General features: G+C 43.0%; 1 protein-coding gene across 3 annotated transcripts in view; it reads left to right on the top strand.

The window, feature by feature from the left end:
* The window catches only part of CDC42SE2 (CDC42 small effector 2), a 98,829-nt gene that overhangs the window by 54,558 nt on the left and 31,030 nt on the right, over positions 1-13,241 (top strand). The gene's annotated exons all lie outside the window — the stretch shown is intronic.

The following is a 13,241-nucleotide window of genomic DNA, read 5'->3' as shown; positions in this document are numbered from 1 at the left end:
CTGAGAGTGTTTACTAGCGGCCAACACAGCCAAAGACTGGGGTACTGCCCTGGATCTACATGGGATCAGAAACGGGAGTTTTGTGTTTTTTTTTTTATTTGTTTGTTTTTTTGTAAGAGATTTGGGCATATTAATTTAATTTAAGGGACTAGATAAAATACAAGTTTCAAATAAGAGTTTAGCAATATTCCAGGATATGAATGTTTTCAGCCCACCATAGACAACCACAAGATGTCGGGCGATGCTATTTGTGATCATAGACACAGCAACTGAGCATCCAGCTCACCAATCCGCCTTGTCAGCACGGATGCGTGGAGACTGCACGCGGAAGACAACCAGAACAAGGGATATCCAGCACCAGAGTTTCGAATAAGAATGTAGCATTTTATTGTAGAATTATCAACAGGAACATACACAGAAAGCACAGACCAAGGAGTGACGCGTTTCGGTGGACGTAGCCGCCTTAGGCGGCTACGTCCACCGAAACGCGTCACTCCTTGGTCCGTGCTTTCTGTGTATGTTCCTGTCGATGATTCTACAATAAAGAGCTACATTCTTATGCGATACTGTGGTGCTGGATATCCCTTCTTCTATTTGTGGTCATGTATCATTTCTCAGTGATGTAAGGACAAAAACAGGAAATGATAATAAGTAGTTGGCATGAAAAGCATGGCATATTATCCTTGTTACTGTATGGCACTGACATGACCTAGATTTTATGAGTAAGGTCAGGATACTTTCCCAGAAGACAGGCAGGTTATACAGGTACATGTACAAATCATGTGATACAAGTATACAGTGTATCCAAGCCTATGACCTGAACTACACAAGTTTTCGATGCCATATCTCGAACTTAACACAACTGAGTGAAAAGGTCTTGTTTTTGTAAGAAGGGCACATTTATTTGTTGCAGTTTTTTCCTCTTTTTGTAGCTGTTATAGTTTTCTGGTATGTGTGATATGTAAATCACAAGAATAGTGCGTGTAATTGATAAGGCCACCCGTTTCACGCTACCTGCCTAACACCTCAGATAGAGCTGTCAGCGGGAATTGAGTGATCTGCTCTTTATGTCAGGCTCATAGCTCTGGAGATATTGCATCCATGACACAAATCTGTAAAATGCTGAGAGGCGATAGACTGGAAATGAAGCTTAGCATCTCTGAAGTGTTCTTTACCTAGATAACAATAAATGACGGAAAATGCCAGGCTGTGTACTGAGGTGGAACAGTGTATGCGTCCACAACAGATACCCAACAACTCTTGTGCCCCAGCATCAGGTGGTGTTGCCTAAACAAGATTACTGGTGTAGATGGCTCTCCTTAGGGGGGTTTCAGACAAGGATTCCTGAGAAGAGTATTTAAAGGGGTACTCCGGTGAAAACCTTTTTTCTTTTAAATCAACTGGTGGCAGAAAGTTAAACATATTTGTAAATTACTTCTATTAAAAAATCTTAATCCTTCCAGTACTTATTAGCTGCTGAATGCTACAGAGGAAATTCCTTTCTTTTTGGAACACTGATGACATCACGAGCACAGTGCTCTCTGCTGACATCTCTGTCCATTTTAGCAACCATGCATAGCAGATGTATGCTAAGGGCAGCATGGTGGCTCAGTGGTTAGCACTGCTGCCTTGCAGTGCTGGGAACTTGGGTTCAAATCCCCCTAAGGACAACAATAAATAATGTGTTATTATTATTATTATTATTATAACGTCAACAGAGAGAACTGTGCTCGTGATGTCATCAGAGAGCATTACAAAAAGAAAAGAATTTCCTCTGTAGTATTCAGCAGCTAATAAGTACAGGAAGGATTAAGATTTTTTAATAGAAGTAATTTACAAATATGTTTAACTTTCTGCCACCAGTTGATTTAAAAGAAAAAAGGTTTTCACCGGAGTACCCCTTTAAATTGCTCTCCTACTTTTATTGCTTGAGCCTAGGAGGAGTTTACACAAATCTGTAGGTAGGCCTACTTTGGCCTTTTATAATTCTTCATTACAGGAGAGGAATGTGGGTGGCAATGTGAAACGCCATGTATCTAGCCTCCAAATATTGACTTTCCATAGGTAAAAGTGTCAGGAAGGGGTTATCTATTAACAGTACTCACGTTGGGTGTGGTATTGCAATTTGGCTCCATTCACTTCAATGGAACTGAACTGTAATCCCACACACATGGACACATGTGGTGCTGTTTATTGGAAGAAATTAGCTCTGTTTTTCTAATCCTGGAGAACCCCCATTAAGACTTGAGAAATCTATTGTAGAATGGTGTTAAAAAAAAAAAAAAAAATGTAATGTGTGCTTCATATATAAAGGCTTAAAGGGGTACTGCACTACAAAACATTTTTTTTTATTTTTTTTTATTTATTTTTTTTTTAAATCAACTGGTTTCAGAGTTAAACAGATTTGTAAATTACTTCTATTAAAAAATCAAAAAATTAAACCTTCCAGTACTTATGAGCTGCTGCTATAATCCACAGGAAGTTCTTTTCTTTTTTGAATTTCCTTTCTGTCTGACCACAGTGCTCTCTGCTGACACCTCTATCATCTCAGGAACTGTCCAGAGCAGGAGAGGTTTTCTATGGGATTTGCTCCTATTCTGGACAGTTCCCAAAATGGACAGAGGTGTCAGCAGAGAGCACTGTGGTCAGACAGAAAGATTATTCAAAAAGAAAAGAACTTCCTCTGGATCATACAGCAGTTAAGTACTGGAAGGATTAAGATATTTTAATAGAAGTCATTTACAAATCTGTTTAACTTTTTGGCACCAGTTGATTTAAAAAAAAAATAATAAAGGGGTTCTCCGCTAGAAATTAAGGGTTTGTCCACTTCCATCCTCGGCACGTTTCCGATGTATACCTTCTGAGACCAGACGGGTGCCAAGAAACAATCCTCACGTGTAGCGGAACCATGCCTGCATGCAATGTCCAATAGCTGCACTATGTTACATTGACATCACATGCAGGTATGTCTTCTCCCATACGCGATGATCGTAACCTGGTACCTGCCCCCTTTTGCCCCTGAAGGTACATTTCTGAAATTTCCCAAGGGTAAAAGTGAAGATAATACCTTTTTTGTTTTATTTTATTTTTTAAATTATTTTTTTATTTTCTACTTTTTTTTTCTACCAAAGACTTTGCACCTAATTTTACTGCTGTAAAGTTTTGCTGAATGTGAAGTACCAGACTTTTTTCCATTGAGTTTAACCGCAATATATAAAAGAAACTTCTGTTTTTGGGGCCTTTTTTGAACCTTTAAATGGCCATTTGACAGCTCAATGATGCCATGAAATACTGTGGGTGTGCATAGGCTCAGGCTGGGGACACCCTATGTGTTTTTCTCAGGAGTGGCAATGACAGGGAAATACTCTAAAGGGAAGTCTGTGGCTATGATCAGATGGCAATTCCGCACAATTTCGGCTCCGCAAAGGTTGCTGAATGGAGTTGTGGCAGAATTTCAGCAGAATTCTGTGTTCTCAAAACACATAATTCTGCTTAAAGGGGTACTCCCGTGGAAAACTTTTTATTTTCGGTAAATAGCCGATAACTTATATCGGCCCTAACCTCCACAGATTATCGGTATGAGCCCTAAAAAAACAATATCGGTCGATCCCTAGTATATAGCCCCTAAAAAGTACTGGAAGGATTAAGATTTTTTTTATAGAAGTAATTTACAAATCCGTTTAACTTTCTGGCACCAGTTGATTTAAAAAAAAAAAAAAAAAGGTTTTCCACTGGAGTACCCCTTTAAATTTGAAGCTCCATTGACTTTAAAGGACAACTGCAGCGCAATATACACTTATCCCCTATCTACAAGATAGGGGATAAGTGTTTGATCGCGGGGGGTCCGACCGCTGGGATCCCTCCCCGCGATCTCCCTAACGGGGCGCCGCCATTAGCGCTCATAGTGAGCGCTAAGGTGCGTAGCGTTGACCTAGAGGTCAACGGTGACGCCCCGTCTCTCCCATAGAGATGTATGGAGGAGGCGTGCCGGCCGCAACGTCATGCTGCGGCTGGCACGGGACAGCCGCAGCCCCCTACAGGAGATCACAGGGGGTCCCGGCGGTCGGACCCCCCGCGATCAAACACTTATCCCCTATCCTGTGGATAGGGGATAAGTGTTAATCACGCTGCAGATGTCCTTTAATGTGATTTTACTGTAGAATTCCATGAAATTCAAGACTGACCTTGACATTTTGTAGAGCTTCCATGTAGAGTTCCTCTGTGTGAATGGGACAGCGAAATCCCAATAAAACTATGAGCAGTAAATTTCAGCAGGATTTCTGTCGAAATTCTTCAGCAGAATTCCACATGAAAATTCTGCCGTCTGTTTTTTTTTTATTTTTTTTTATTTTTTTAAACCCATGGTTTAGGTAAAAAAATGCTGACCAAATTCTGGCTGAGATAGCAGCACATATGAACCCAGCCTAAAAACGGAAGTTCTTTGAACTGAGCTCTGCGAAAAAAGAAAAAAAAAGTATATTTACATTGACATGTGAATTTACCGAAGTATAGTATTACCTTCTAAGAAAGGTGAGGCTGTGCTTTTGTTGTTAGGACAGTTTCATCCTGAGATTTAATACACATGAAAGAAACTGAGAACAAAAAACCTGTGAAGTGATAGAACAACAGAACCAGATACGGTACTTTAGAACAGTGTTTTCCAAACGGTGTCTCTCTAGCTGTTGCAAAACTACAACTCCCAGCATGCCCGGACAGCCAAAGGCTGTCCGGGCATGCTGGGAGTTGTAGTTTTGCAACAGCTGGAGACACATGGTTTGAAAAACACTGCTTTATAACATGAAGATCTGTCTGATGGTATCCTAGCACTTCCTTTTATATGATGCCACCAATACACTTTGCTGACGTTTTTCTTGTTTTGTGAAGGGTAAAAACACGTTGGTGTGCAAGATGCATATAGTTGCGGAAAGGTTGCCTGCATGTATGTTAGTGTTTCTCCCCCCACACACAATTCAATAAAAAGCATTAGCCCAGATTTATCAAACTGTGTGAGAGGAAAAAGTGGAGTGATTTTTCCCTCAGCAACCAATCACAGCTCAGCTTTCACTTTACCTCAGCTCGTTAGCTGAACAGCGATTGGTTGCTGTGGGAAAGTCACTCCACTTTTTCTCTCACACGGTTTGATAAATCCAGGCCATTGAGTCACATGATGAAAGGATCACATGACTTTTAGGCCATGTTGACGTGGACGAAAATGTGCAGAATGTATGCCTGGAAAACACGCTGACATTCTGCACATGTTCCGACAGACGCTAGGACCGCTCAGAAATGCACCATCTCATAGACTGCAATTCATTTCCCAGCAGAATTCGCAGAAAGAATAGACATGACTATTCTTTCTGCGGACGCTGGAATCAGGATTTCCCCATTCTAGAATGTGCACAGTGCAGCAGAATCCCATTGAGATCAACAGGAATCTGCTGCAGCGGAATTTCAGAGCAGAAAATTCCCACGAAATTCCGCCGAGAGATTTTGTTCAGAGCACCCAATCACAGCTCAGCTTTCCTATTTTAACCATCTCTGGTAAAGTGAAAACTGAGCTGTGATTAGTTGTTACGGGCAAAATCTCTCTCACACAGTTTTGATAAATCAGGGCCCCCATTTTTGATATAAAAAGGGCCAAAAAAACTGCTTCATAGAGGTTAAAATTGAGGGGACAGGTTTTGTGAACATGTTCATTGTTTCGTCTGAGTCTGGAATTTTCACAGTGGAATTCGGTAGTGTGAATGGTGCAGCAGAATTCCATTGAAAATAATGGGAGGCTGCTACATCAGATTTTCTAAAGCGGAATTCTGCTTGCAAAATACTTTGTAAATCTGACTTTTTTTTTTTTTTCCTCTGACTTTTTACTCTCTGTTGTGACCCTTTTTATGTTATGGGTAAAAATGCAACCCACAATGTTAGCCGTAGTACTGTCATCTAATACTTGATTCATTTTGTTAAATTCTTTTTAGACCTGTGAAAAGTTGCCTACCCAAGTCTGTAGTTGAATAATGGCCCCTGATCATTGTCATGGCTTTGTTCCTTTTGGCTGAGTAGTGTGTATGGGAGAGATGGGGGGATGCCATGGTGTCCGCACTGTGTTCTGTGCACTCACATAATGAAGGCCTTTGTGCCCCTATCAGAACATGCATTCTAGTAGACTGTGACAGTGCAGCTGCATCCCTGGCAACAAGACTTTGGGAGAAAGAAGTAGGGCACACGTCCAAACACAAAGCATAACCCCGCCTGCAGCCAGGCACATTAATCCATGCGATTAATTCAAGGCACACATCCCGACAATGACATACCAGACCCTATAAATGATAGGGAGGAGATACTCCGATTCATGCACCACTTTCACCAGTACAGGGCTGATGCTGCTAAATTATGGATGTTATCTACCCATTGGGTCAGTGTTTCCCAACCAGGGTGCCTCCAGATGTTGCAAAACTACAATTCCCAGCATGCCTGGACAGCCAAAGGCTGTCCAGGCATGCTGGGAGTTATAGTTTTGCAACATCTGGAGGCACCCTGTTGGGAAATACTGCCCTGGGGGAACGATACCAAATGCATTACATGGTGATATGTTACTAATGTTTGTATAACATGCACATATAAAAACCTAAACCAACAATATTCTGGTGCTATAGGATATTGTGCTGTACTGTTAGTGGTCGAGTAAAAATGTGTAGCAGTATAATAAAAATTTCTACTTGCTGACAGATCTTCTCACCAAAAGTCACAAACCAGTTACAGGACCAATGGAGTTTTACAAAACCGTATTCACATGCAGTGGAAAACTCCTACAGCTGTTAGGGCACACTATGACTATGTATTGTCAGATCCGCAGCATGGCCTATTTGTCAGGATGTGCTGCAAACCGATACCTTTTCTTAAGTACTCGCCGATACCAATTACCAATACTTTATTCAATGTCATGTGACAGTTTTTTTTTTTTCCATTTTTTTAGCTTTTATAAGAAAAAGGGCATATATATATATAAAAGTTAGGAGTACCCGTATTAGTCCAGTGATGCAAAAAGCAAAATCATCGGTAGTTGCAGTATCGTAAAGGTATTAAAAGATACTGCAACTACCAATGATTTAGCTATATATATATATATATATATATATATATATATATATATATTAAAATTATATATATTTTAGTCCTCAAACAATCTGTAAATTGCATACACTGATAAATGCCATGCCATAGTTATCGACACTCCTTTACTACTGCAGCCATAGCTGGCAGCAGTAAAGGAGTGACGATCGGACGCATGGAGCAGGGTAAGAGACCTCTGGCCATCCTCACAGCTGATCGGGACACCGCGGTGATCCCGATCGACAGTTAATCTCAACTTTGATCGCGGTATCTAAAGGGTTAATGCGGGTCCCAGCTGTGATGCGCTCTTAGCTGCGGAGCACACTGCATAGTTCGGGAACGGGCGCAAGGCGTAAATTTACACCCGGTGTCCTCTAGGAGTTGATCCGCGCGGAGAGTGCATGCGGCCTACCGCACCTCCGTGATATATCGGATTAGGTATCGGGGACATTTGTACAAGTACTTGTGTAAATGTCTAGTATCTGTCCTGATACCGATACAGAGACATATTGCTCTGTACGCCATACATTTGGTAGTGGCAGTAAAGGGTATTGCAGTCACCCATTTAGTAAAGGCCAATGTTAAAAAAAAGCTGCTCTGTAGGGATGCTGAGAGTTGACCCCCTCCCCCCAATGATCTGAGCATAAGGTCTTCAATAATCTTCTCCAGGGAAACCCCTTTTATAAAATCAACTGGTGCTAAAAAGTTAAACAGATTTTTGAGTTACTGCTATTAAAAAATCTTAATCCTATCAGTACTTATCTCTGCTGAGACCTCTGTCCATGTCAGGAACTGTCCAGAGCAGGAGAGGTTTGCTATGGGGATTTGCTCCTGCTCTGGACAGTTCCTGACAGAGACAGAGGTGTCAGCAGAGAGCACTGTGGTTAGGCAGTAAAGAACTATACAACTCCTTTGTAGTTTACAGCAGCTGATAAGTACTGGAAGGATTAAAGGAGATCTGCTGCCATAGACACTTATCCCCTATCCGCATGATAGGGGATAAGTGTCTGATCGCAGTGATCTCTTGTACGGGAGGCGTGTTGGCTGCAGCATGATGTCATGGCTGACACGCCCCCTCTATGTATCTCTGAGAGAGGCGGAGATGCAGCATTCGTATATCTCCGCCTCTCCCATAGAGCTGTAAGGAGGGGGCGTGTCATGGAACTCAGTGAGGTCGACGACACACACATTAGCTGCGGTAATGCCGGGTCCCCGTACGGAAGATCGCAGGGGGTCCCAGCAGTTGGACCCCCTGCGATCAATATCCTGCGGATGAGGGATAAGTGTCCTTTAAGATGTTTAAATAGAAAACATTTTCAAATGTGTTTTAACTTTTTGGCACTAGTTGAAAAAAAAAATTTGAAATCATCTCCTTCTGTTTAGATGAGCCAGACACATACACGGCATGTGCTTCAACATCAGAACAGGTTTTATATTTTGAGGCAAGGTGCCACGCTTTGTGATCTACACATGCCTGGTAAATATTGTCATTTTACCAATTTCCTTCTATTAAATATTTCTTTTATAAATGAATCCCAGGGATTATAACAATTGGGTTACCAAGTTCTCCATCATTCTATGTTATGTTGTCACTTCTATACAGGAAATGAATTGCTTTGCTCATTATGTTTTCCATATGGTTTGAGGCTGTCGATATAAATAACTGTCCCCCATTCATTATATGTGGAGCTTGTTGGTTTCCACTTTTCATCGACAGTGATTTTCAATACAGGACAGGACTGTACCGTTATTCTGGGATCAAATTTTGGAACAATGTCCTGTCTAAAAAATGTTTTCAACCTTTTTATACCGGAGTACCCCTTGGCAGCCCATTTTCAAATATTATTAGTGACCTATTTATAATAATATAGTATTTATTTCACATTTATATGCTTCTCTTTACTCCACCTCCTCTCCCGAGGCCCTCTGCGCCTTTCATGATCTCTACCCTGACTCTCAGGTGATGTCATCTCTGATCAGAGTTGTTTACTTTCTCTTTTCTTCTTTATCCGGCCTATACCGCCATATAGATTTCTCTACCACAAAGACCACTTCTTTACAAACTTCCCATTTGTATCACCCCATACAGTAATAGGGCTGCTTTGTGTCCCCATATAGTAGTCAGGCCCTCTTACTGTCCCTAAACAATAATAGCCCCTCTCTGTGCACCTCTATAGTTGTAGGCTGCCACATTGTTGTGCCCACCCTTCTCTGCTGTCCTTCTGCTCCACTTCTTAGGACAGGGACATCAAGTATTACCAGCAGCTACTGCTTTTTTCTCTTAAAGTAGCTGTGATGCCCTCTGTCACTTAAGATCAGGCAGCATGGAATGCAGTCACTTAAAGGAAATCTGTCATCAGAATCACCCGCACTAAACCTGTTACACAGGCTTGTAGTGCGGGTGATCCTGATTAAAACGCTCCTTAACTGGTTAAAAATGGTTCAGCGCTTCTTAAGATATCTATATTTTTAGTTTTCTGTTATTCCCTGGCTTGGGACTCAGTGGGAGGTGTTATCATCTGGGACTCGGCCACACGTCATTCTAGCTGGGCGGAGCTGCCGCCTGGCTCATGAATATTCATGAACTTATCCTCGCGGCCCTCCCCACCAGACCTAGAAAAAGGAGTTAGACTACGAGGATAAGTTCATGAATATTCATGAGCCGGGCGGCAGCTCCGCCCAGCTCATATGACGTGTGGCCGAGTCCCAGATGATAACACCTCCCACTGAGTCCCAAGCCAGGGAATAACAGAAAACTAAAAATATAGATATCTTAAGAAGCGCTGAACCATTTTTTAACCAGGTAAGAAGCGTTTTAATCAGGATCACCCGCACTACAAGCCTGTGTAACAGGTTTAGTGCGGGTGATTCTGATGACAGATTTCCTTTAAGGAGCAGTGACCAATGCCAAAAGCCACTGTTACAATTATTTTTTTTTTTGTGTACCCCCAGTTCAACTGCTAAGTACTCCTGGGGGTACGAGTACCCCAGACTGGGAACTGCTGCAGTAATGCACATATGTCACAAGGTTAGTCAGTCCCGCTTTGCAGTACATCAGTGTCTGGTAGCTGAGTAATATGGTACTGTTTGAGGTCTGTATGTTGTGGGAACTATTCTTGGCTACTCCGTTTCGTGCCCTGTGTGACTCACCTGTATTTGTCCAGAAATGTACAGGTGGCTGAAGCCCTATTGTGTTTTACTTCCAGTCCAGTTCTTTCCAAAGAATTCACACATTCCCTTATGAAGTAATAGTGTAATAAACCAAATGTCCTAATATTTAGCTCATATCTCATGATAAAACCACCGGAGGATGACCCCATGCAGCAGATAAAGCCTCATTCATCTCATCCATCACATGAAGATGTGTTGTCTGCAAGGACTTGGTGAGTCTCACATAGGATCTGTTTATTCTTCCAAAAATCACATTTATTCGGGACTGAATTTTGGGTTCTGAGCCAGTCTGTACTTAAAGGGGAAAACCTTAAGTTTCCAATTGTAATTATTCTTAAGAGAATATTTCTTATGATATTTTTTCTTTGCTGCACAGTTTTTTTTTTGTTACAGCAAGTTGTGCGGGGAATTTACACAGTGTGGTGGAAACCATGCAGTTTTCATGTGTAACTGCAGCTTGCCTTATCTGCGGCATATTAGTAGCTGTCCTCATTGACTTTAAAGGGGTACTCCGCCCCTAGACAACTTATCCCCTATCCAAAGGATAGGGGATAAGATGTTAGATCGCCGCAGTCCCGCTGCTGGGGACCCCGCTATCATTACTGCACAGAGCGAGATCGCTCTGCACGTAATGACGGGCAATACAGGGGCCGGAGCATCGTTACATCACGGCCCGCCCCCGTCAATACAAGTCTATGGGAGGGGGCGTGGCGGTCGTCACGCCCCCTGCCATAGACTTGCATTAAGGGGACGGGCCGTGATGTCATGAGGGGCGGGGCCATGACGTCACGCTGCTCCGGCCCCTGTATCGCCCGTCATTACGCACAGAGCGAACTTGCTCTGTGCAGTAATGATGGAGGGGTGCCGCAGCGGCGATCCCCAGGGTCCCCAGCAGCGGGACCACGGCGATCTAACATCTTATCCCCTATCTTTTGGATAGGGGATAAGATGCCAGGGGCGGAGTACCCATTTAAGGGAGCAAAAACACTGTAATGTTAAGATTGTGTTCCATAGAAGTAGTAAGAACATTGTTCAAGAATCTTCTATGTACTAATGATGCAGCATTTTACCGCTCTACTACCTCTGTTTGTGGCCTAGGACCGTGTTTCCTAGCCAGGGTGCCTCCAGCTGTTGCAAAACTACAACTCCCAGCATGCCTTGACCATAGACCTCTCAGCAGTCTGTACAGTGGTCCCTCAACATACGATGGTAATCCGCTCCAAACGGACTATCGTTTGTTGAAACCATCGCATGTTGAGGGATCCGTGCAATGTAAAGTATAGGACAGTGGTCTACAACCTGCGGACCTCCTGAGGTTGCAAAACTACAACACCCAGCATGCCCGGACAGCCAACGGCTGTCCGGGCATGCTGGGTGTTGTAGATTTGCAACATCTGGAGGTCCGCAGGTTGTAGACCACTGTTAGAGGAAGTTGTACTCACATGTCCCCGCCGCTACGGACCATCACCGCTGCCCTGGATGTCGCCTTCCATCGCTGTCGTCGCGTCCCCGGGGCGTCCCCGGCGCTCCGGCAAGGCCTCTGACTCCCCGGCATCTTCGCCGCTCTCCGTCGCCGCCATCACGTCGCTATGCACACCGCTCCTATTGGATGACGGGACGGCGTGCGCAGCGACGTGATGACATCGATGGAGAGCGCCGACGATACAGGGGATCCCGAAGAGGACGGTCCGGAGCCCCGAGGACAGGTAAGAGACATCACCGGAGCTCACGGGGCACCAATAAACGGCTATCTGGCGGCAGCTGAAGCAGTCAGCGCTGCCGGATAGCCATTTATGCGATGGCCCCGACATACAAAAGCATCGTATGTTGATGCTGCCTTCAACATGCGATGGCCTCTGGGAGGCCATCGCATGTGGAAATTATCGTATGTCGGGGCCATCGTAGGTCGAGGGGTCACTGTATGTTTAATATGTAAATGAGGCTCAAGTACCCAGGGAAGGTTCCCCAGCATGGCAAGAACTAGCCTTCCCTCCCTGGTGAATAATAGGAGATGAGCTGGCGAGCCCTGGGCTCTTTTCGTAGAGTATGCCCTCCTAGGACCTTGAGGTTTCTGACAGGTTCGCTTTAAAACCACCCAAGCCTACTGGTTAAGGTTTAAATAGGTTGGCAATCTAATGTGTACGTAGGCCTCCTGACTGTCCGCTGACTGAAGGGAAAGGAGAGATCGGGCATGTTAGGTTTTAGGTACCCGAACCTATTGTTTTTGAAGAGATAAGCCACCACTAGAGGTGTCTGGCAGTGGCTTTCTCCTCTCTCCCCATTCACATGCATGCACTCTAAGAGGAGCTTTTATGTGTATTGGGGGAACAGAAGAAAAAGATGTTGGCAATACAAATGTTCACTTAAAGGGGTATTCCAGGAAAAAACTTTTTTTTTTAAATATATATATATATATATATATATATATATATATCAACTGGCTCTAGTAAGTTAAACAGATTTGTAAATTACTTTTATTAAAATCTTAATCCTTCTAATAATTATCTGCTGCTGAAGTTGAGTTGTTCTTTTCTGTCTGGCAACAGTGCTCTCTGCTGACATCTTTGCTTGTCTCGGGAACTGCACAGAGTAGAAGAGGTTTGCTATAGGAATTTTCTTCTACTCTGGACAGTTCCTGAGACAGGTGTCATCAGAGAGCACATAGACAGAAAAGAACAACTCCACTTCAGCAGCTCATAAGTACTGAAAGGACTAAGATTTTTTAAATAGAAGTAATTTACAAATCTGTTTAACTTTCTGGAGCCATTTTTTTCCTGGATAACCCCTTTAACAGCTATCCAAAATACATGGCTAACTTTAGGGTTCTTTTACCCATGGAGATACATTTTGAAAAAATGAGTGCCTGTTGACAAAATAGTGAGTTCAAAAGACACACATTCATATGTAACTGTATTCATATTTACGGTAGTTATTATTTTTTGCAACTTCAATTGTTTTTGTGA

This window comes from Hyla sarda, chromosome 1 (assembly GCF_029499605.1).
Source record: "Hyla sarda isolate aHylSar1 chromosome 1, aHylSar1.hap1, whole genome shotgun sequence".
Taxonomy (NCBI): domain Eukaryota; kingdom Metazoa; phylum Chordata; class Amphibia; order Anura; family Hylidae; genus Hyla; species Hyla sarda.
Note: the sequence above shows the minus strand (reverse complement) of the source record. Positions and strands in the feature narration are given on the sequence as shown.